The sequence below is a fragment of the Ambystoma mexicanum genome, chromosome 4q (assembly GCF_040938575.1).
Source record: "Ambystoma mexicanum isolate Mex_15411 chromosome 4q, UKY_AmexF1_1, whole genome shotgun sequence".
NCBI classification, from domain to species: domain Eukaryota; kingdom Metazoa; phylum Chordata; class Amphibia; order Caudata; family Ambystomatidae; genus Ambystoma; species Ambystoma mexicanum.
In genome coordinates this window covers 366,275,582-366,283,813 of record NC_090928.1, presented here as the reverse complement: position 1 = coordinate 366,283,813, position 8,232 = coordinate 366,275,582, and positions in this window count along the sequence as shown.

The following is an 8,232-nucleotide window of genomic DNA, read 5'->3' as shown; positions in this document are numbered from 1 at the left end:
ACTGAAGGTAGTGTCTGTGCTCCACTTCCTGGCCACAGGCACCTACCAGCACACAGTGGGGCACATGCATGGCATATCACAACCCTTTTTTTCTCGCATGCTGAACCAAGTGCTGGATGCCCTCCTGAAGCACTCAAGGAACTACATATCCCTACCACGGACTGCCCAGGAAATCTTTGACATGAAAGTAGGCTTCCATGCACTGGCAGGCATGCCAAATTGTATTGGTGCACTTGACTGCACCCATGTGGAATTGGTGGTCCCGCATGCAACGGAGGTGGTGTACTGCAATCGTAAGCTATATCACTCAATCAATGTACAGATGGTATGTGACTCCAGCAAGATCATCACACATTGTTGTGCCTGATTTCCTGGATCAACTTATGACTCAATGGTCCTGCGGAACTCCATGCTACTACGCTACATGCAGCGGCATGCAGGACGACGTGCCTCACTGCTTGGTAAGTTGCATGACAGGCATATGGCAGTGTAATAGTGGGAGAGATGCACACACCACCATGGTGTCATTGTTGTGGTGACAGCACGATGTGCACATCCCAAAACACTGTGCCCCAAAGCATCCCAAACTGAACATGACAACCAATCCCCATAGAAATGAAGGAACCTGCACACCAATCACAACATGCCAAACCTTCAACCACCCCACATCCCACAACACGTGCACCACCCATCATCAGACTTCACCCTCCGTAACGCAATCCAGCAACATGCTGTGAGTATACACAATGTAAATGTCTGTAGCAAATCACTACACAGGACAAGCATCCATGAAGGTGCACAAACCAAAACCACCAAGGGAATCCACTGCTTGTCACAGGGCCACAACCACAGTACTGAAGCATGTCACCATGGGAATTATCAGCGCTGAATGCTAAATAATGCAGAGACTACTGCCAACGCTGCCAGTAAGAGAATCATACAGAACACTACAAATCACATATATAACACAAACACAGTGGTATGCGTCCACAATGCATGAGCAACACCAAGGCAGTGTACACCGTTTATCATCTTGAAGACGCAATCCACAACATAAGACCATGGCACAGCATACATTGAGGCAAGGTCAAATGTGTGCATACAACCAGGGACATGTGCATGTGACCAACAAATATCTGCAGGCATGTGTGATAAGTACAGCTGTCCATCATGAATTGACTAACACATACCTTATTTTGCACCCATGCAGGTGATAGTGGCTATCCTTTGAAGCCATGGCTTCTCATCCCTGTCCGGAACCCACAGAACAGGCACAAAGAGGACTACAATCGTTCCCATACCTGTACCCGTGTGGTCATCGAGCAGACCTTTGGCCTGTTGAAGGCATGTTTTTGCTACCTCAGCCGGTCGGGTGGGGCACTCCTCTACAGGCATGAGAAGGTGGCCAAGCTCATCATGGCATGTGTCATGCTGCACAACATGTGTATCCGACGGAACATGCCCCTGCCCCCTGACAATGAACAGCAACCACCAGGTGATGATGAAGAGGATGAAGATGTGGGCGCACATCATCGTGGTGCCGATGCACAGGAGGGGCGTGCTGTGTGCCAGTCTGTGATTGGACAATATTTCTAAGACACATGGGTGCAGAGGGTGCCATGAAAGTGGGACTGAGGGCACTGGGTGTGGGAGTACATGTACAGTATGCACTGTAGACCAATAAATGACACATATACAATAAGAAATGTCCACTCAAGGATTTTGTCTGGTACACAACAGGTGTATTAAACAGTACAATAGTAAAAAGTGCACATACCCTCCACCTCAAACACATCCTCTCCCCTTACCCCTCCCCCTCCCCCCACAGCTCCCCCACACACCCTCTCCCTCTACCCCTCCCCCCACAACTCCCCCACACACCCTCTCCCCCACCCGCTCTCCCCACAACTCCCCCACACATGGTGTCCAATCAAACGCTGCAGGTTTCTGCATCAATTGCCATATTTTGGCTGCCCTATCTACTTTTGACCACTTCCCGCATCTGGTGGCGGCATGTCTGAGCGCTGCAAGGTGCGCGCAGACCTGCGCAGGGGGCTGGTCTGAGTGGAGCTGGAAGAGGAGGCCGTGCCGGCTTGCTCCAGTCTCGGGGCAGGACGCTCTGTCTCCAAGGCATCCGCTATACGGCTGTACAGGAGGGCGGAGCATCCTATGACGGGCCCATAGGTCAGAACTGACCCTCTATTACCTGTAAGACAAGATAGCTGCACCTTGAGGAGGTTGGGTGCAGGATTCACTTACTCAGACACACTTCAATAAGGACAACTCAATAGTTTGACAAAGGGAAGTCCGTTAAATGACAAGTACAAAAAACGGGGAAACAAATGGTAATCATCAATGATGCGATCGCCTGTCTCGCTTCAACACCCAACCTCTTCATTCAGACAGCAACTTTTATGGGCAAAATTCGTCATCATTTGACGTGCAACACTCATATGTTTGCCATGCAATTTCTATTGGTCGGAAAGGTAACGTAAGTATAGGTGCTATATCTGCATATGGTAACAGAGCATGCAGATTGGATAACTCTTATCGGGTGGGCGTCTATGCCCATCCCACTACATCACTCATGATAGACGTCACTACAACTACGACGTCTTTTTGGTTCTACAAGCTATAGGACCCTAGATTATTTGGTCCATTGTGATTGGGTGGGTTACACCCCTAGACATAAATCTCCCCTTTAATTAGCAGCATGCAGAATGGACACCCAGATGCAGAGTGCCCCAAGATTCACCCTGCCTCCCTTCCATCAATCAGTACCTTTAGGGCTATGTGTCAATTAGTTGGCTGAGGATGGCCTCGGAACTGTAGTTCTTATTAGGAAACGTTATGGCATCCTCAGGTTCTGGGTGACATCAGACATTGGTACCTCTTTGCCCGTGGCTGGTCACGTGTCTGTTCAACGTGAATCTGCTTCATTTTCCTTCTTTTCGTATATTGAATCTTTGTTCAGCCCAGCCACCTTCCTGGGGCCTCCTTATCACGAACTTCACTGGCTTGCTGGTATGCTCTGAAGTTTTGATTCTTCAGGGGTGCTACTCTCCTCCCTTCCTGGAGTTGACCTTGACTTCCCAAGCATGAGCTACTTCTTGCTGAGTTTCAATTCCGCTCTTCCCTTCTGGCTTTAGCTGGAATATGAATCTCGGCCTTGGTGGCCCCCTTGCAGCCTGGGCTTAGTTCTGCTTTACAAAATGGAGTCACACTCGTACAGTGTGCTGCTTTGAGGTAGAGATATAATTGGTGCATGCCGCTCTAAGCTTCTACTAAGCATTGCAAGCAGTACCGTTTACTTAGCTTCTTGCGTTTGAAGCCTATTTACATGCATTAAGTCAGTTGCACGATTCAATCCTGGGTACGTTCTTTGTGCTGCAACGTGGTATCTTCTTATATGTTTGTCACATCATTATTCTTTTACAGTTCGTCCTTGTGTACTTTCTTTTGCTTGTCATTTTATGGTTGTCTGTAAGTCACGTCTAGGCTCTTATATGGTCACTAATTGCCTTCCATTAAGGCTCTGTGGGCCTCTTCGGGGACAGTCTGTAAATAGTCTTTGTATCGTGTCATATGCTGGTATGGTTGTCTCAGTGGATACCTTGCAGCCCACGGTTGTGTGGTTATTGGCGCTTCAATAGGTATACATGTCCCTCTGATGGGTACTGGACAGAGCCTCACCGTGGCTCTCTGTTGATTCATTTGCTCCTTATATGTCACATATCTTGGCGAGTATGCTTCTGGCATTTCGACATGAGTGGCTGGAGTGCAGGCTAAATTTGGGACCTCCTCTACACAACCCCCTCTGGTCAGTTTATCGACCACTTCTTCTTCTTCCTTTAAATTATTCTTGCTTTGTTCTTCCACATCCACTTCTTCGTCATCTGCGTTTGTACATGATGGTGTGAACGTGTGCATCTTTGGAGTCCATATTCTTATCACTCCTTTCAAACATCCTGTTGTTTTTACGTGTTCGTCTTTGTTCCAGGTCATTAGCTGGCATTGCCCATTTGGGCTGCAGTAAATCCATTTCCCTTCATACCTTCTTCGTTTTCTGGGGTATGCAAGCTTTGTTCCTTCTGGTGCAAATTCGCTGGCCTTCTCAACATTTATTATTTCCTCATCTGTTAGGTCTCTAGGCTTCCATCCTGGTTCGACATCGACCATAATTTTCATCCCAATGGCTTTCTTCGCCGTTTTCTGGCATTGTGTTCCGATTATCTTGATAACACAAAATCCTAGTAGTATCATTACTAGCAGGGCTCCCAGAATTTCGAATATGTCTGCCATCCATTGTGGGACCCATAGAAACAGTGTTCCAAACCAGTTGTTATCATCCACTACGTCAGTTCCGTTGATCATCTGATTCTGCAGATCTGCCAGCCTACTTATGGCTTCTGTTAAGGTTCCATTTTCTTCATCATGTGAAGGTATAAACGTGCAACATGATTCTCCGATTTTTGTGCAAACACCTCCATCCATTGTAATCATTTCAAGTACATATCTGTTCTGGAGGGTCATCAATCGGATTGCTCTCAGTTCTTCTTTGATTGCATTGAATCCTTTTATGGTAGTGTTGATGGTCTGCAAAAACTCCCATCTGGTTTACTGCAACCATTTTGTATTTACTCCAACTTGGACGTGGGGCAAGAGCAATGGTGTGAATACTGTTGAGGTGAGGCTAAACAGCCTGTGCTCGTATGGGATTGCATGGAATGCTTCTTCTGATTTGGCAGAAAAGTAATTCTCTCTCTTCATCTGCGATACCAATTCCACAGATCTCCTCTTCCTTAGATGAGCATCTGCTTTCGGGTAACTGTCAATACTCAGGTCATTTTTCGGGATCACTAGTGCAGGAACGTGGAGGTTCATTAGTGTGCATATGCCTCCCCAATTTTTCGGTAGTCTTATGTATGCCTTGGATCCAGTAATGGTCCATGATTACTGCAGTCCCTTGCGTCATTCCCGGGGCTTCAAAGATTCGTCCGCAGTTTTGATTCTCTCCCATCTTGCTTGTGCCATTGTTCCTAAAGCATAATTTCGAGCTTTCCAGTGGCACTATCTGCAGGGGTCCCCCTCTATCTTCGACCCATGTAGTAACTTCACCAATTTTGGCCATAGGGGTTTGCACAGTTTTTGAGAGTTTTCTATTGCTTCCTTGCAGGCTCCAAGGACCATTCATGCTCGGCATATCACTACTGCTGCTTCCCATCCTTCTGGGGAAAGCACTGTTCCCCAAATCTGCATCTGGTCTCTATTTCTCCATATTTGCCCTTCTTTGGGAGTTTTCCCTTGGACGTTCAGTCTTGGATTTATCTCCTATCTTGTTCCTGTTCCTTGTGCTTCTGGCTTTGCATACCTAATCACGTGATTCCTGGTGTGAGCTCTGTTTCTTGTATTGATGTCTTGGATATAGTCGTCTTCATCAGGGTATGCTGTTTCTGTTGCCCATATCAGTGAGGCATCTCTCCCCATGAATTGTCCTCTGGTGTTGCACATAGCTACGTGTGACAAACAGTGTGCTCTCAGGACATCAATTTCTGCAGCCACGAAGATCTTGGACTTTCCCATGCTGTACGGTAGGAGGGCGCAGACGTAGCATTCTCCTTCAGCTTTACTTCTTCCGACCTCTTTCACGTGTTGTTACCAAATGTTGTTTCTTAGATGTGCTGTGCTGTCTTGGAAATCGTTTAGTTCATTGTTGTCTTCATGTGGGTTTCTCTTGATTCTTAATGTCTTTTTGTAGTTTGCTATAACTACGTCTCTAAATGCATCTATGTGACTTTTTCTTGTTGGAGGATTCTCAGGCATGCGTGTTGGAGGAGCAGGCTTCATGACCTGTATCGCTGTGGTTGGAGAAGGTTTTGTGTGTTTATTCTCCTCTTGCATTCTCCCGTAGGGCTCCTTTAACCGCCATCTGCTCGTAGGAACTGATGTGTTTGCTGTGATAGTCATTGTGGTTCTATTTTTCAGTTCCTCATGCACTTTCTTTGCTCTGGCTATAAACGGGAACAAATGGTCTATCAGCATTTGTGTCTTTGTAGCGAAGTCTTTTACAGCAGTCTCTGTCTTCTTGAGTGCTTTGGTTATATCTTTTTTGGTTGGCTCTTCACTTGCTTCCTCTTGGTCTCTTCCACTATTTTCTGGATGTTTGGCAGGCAGTCTCTTACTTTCTGTTGTCATCATTCGAGGTTCTGTAGCCATTGACACTTACCCTTGCTCGTGTGCATTTAGTGTATGTGTGCATGTAGTGGTCAGTGCTATGTTTTCATTCATTCCGTGCTGACCCTGTCTCCAGCTTTTCTCTTCATTCGTTACCGCAAATGTGTATGAATCACTGCTAATTACATTTAATTTTAGTTTGTTTACGTTTTCGTCAGATTTTCTTGGTACTGGAATAACTATATAGGGTCTAGGTGCTTTTGTGGGACTCGTACGTACATTATTTGGTAGGTGCACTGAACTTGGAACAGTTCGTGCACCGATAAAGAATGTAGTTCTGATTGTTAATGACAGAAAAACAATAATAATCACTATACATATGCACATTATCGTTCGATAAGACAATTTGCAGCATTTTCTTCCAGGGAAGTGGGGGCGACCCTCCGCTTGTGGGAGGACTAGGTTACTGTTCTGGGCCCCCATTTCAATCATATCAATAGTTAAAGTTCTATAAAGATCTCTTCTTTTTATTTACTCCATTATGCTCTTTCAGGAGGTCTTGGACGTTAGGGGGCCGATTCATGGAACAAATGTGCGCCGAAAATCCCAGCGCAAGCAGGCGCAAGGAGGCGCAAGCGTGAGAAAGCAAGCGCACGCGCACGCGTGCAATTCAAGGAAGGCGCTGCGCGTGTTTCCCGCTGGTCATGCGCCAAATCCATGCATGTCGCACACGGGCACACACGTCATCAAATGGCGTGCGCTACGCGCACAGCAAAAGCGCACATAGCACAGCGCACACAACAAAAGTGGGCGGAACAGTGGGCATAACACGCGGAATGGGGAACAACGCGTGAAAAAGAAGGCGTAAGTGGGGAAGTACTGCAGGGAACTACATGGAACGCCCACACGCACGCGAACAACCCGTATTCATGGATTCGAATACGGGAAACCCGCGCACGGCAAAAGACGCGCACAGGCGTCAACGCGTCCGCCACACGAAGGCACGCAGAAGCGTCCCCGTGCACAGTATAAAAGAGCGCGCAAACAACAAACACGTATATACAGCTACGATGAATGCCCCATTTGTCACAGCACTGATCGTGGGACACCGCAGGAGGAGGAGAATAGCCAGGGCACGCATTTTCTCACCACGGACAAGCCTTTTTGGGATGCCTGACGACCAGGTCTACGGCAGGTATAGGTTTCCACCCCACATCATCCTAGACCTGGTCAGGGAGTGGGAAGATGACCTTACATCCCCCACCCTTTGCTCCCAAGCATTGAGCCCCTTGGAGAAGGTGCTCAATGTCCTGCATTTTTTGGCCACTGGGTCATTTCAGCGGACCACTGCCATAGTGGGTGGGGTCTCACAGGCCATGCAGTCACGCTGCCTACACCAGGTATTGGCAATCATGACAGCACGTCCCTCAGTCCGCAGGCACATATACATGCCCAGAACACCCGCAGAAAGGCAGGCCGTGGTCCTGGATTTTTACAGGGTGGCACACTTCCCCAAAGTGCTTGGTGCCATAGATTGCACCCATGTGGCCCTACGTCCACCTAGGGCCACTGAGCACATCTACCGAAACCGCAAGCACTGGCATTCCATCAACGTACAGGTGGTATGCGATGCAAAAGGAATCATCACCTCTGTCTATGCAAACTACCCTGGCTCCACCCATGACAGTTTCATATACAGAATGTCTGCCCTGAGCCGGGCCCTGGAAGCTGGCCAGCATGGTGACACATGGCTCCTAGGTGAGTACAAATGCCTGTGCACATGCATGCAAGTCACACACAGACAAATACCCAAACCCTAATAATCTCAACTATTATCACCTCCCCAGGGGACAGTGCCTACCCTCTGAGCAACCACATGATATGATATGATATGATATGGCATTTGTAACGCGCCTATACACAAGCGTTTCAAGTGTTTCAAGGCGTCACATGATGACGCCAATCCGGAACCCCACCACACCACCCCAGGTAAAATACAACACGGCCCATATTGCAACCAGGGCCATAGTGGAGCGCACATTCGGAGTGCTAAAGTCA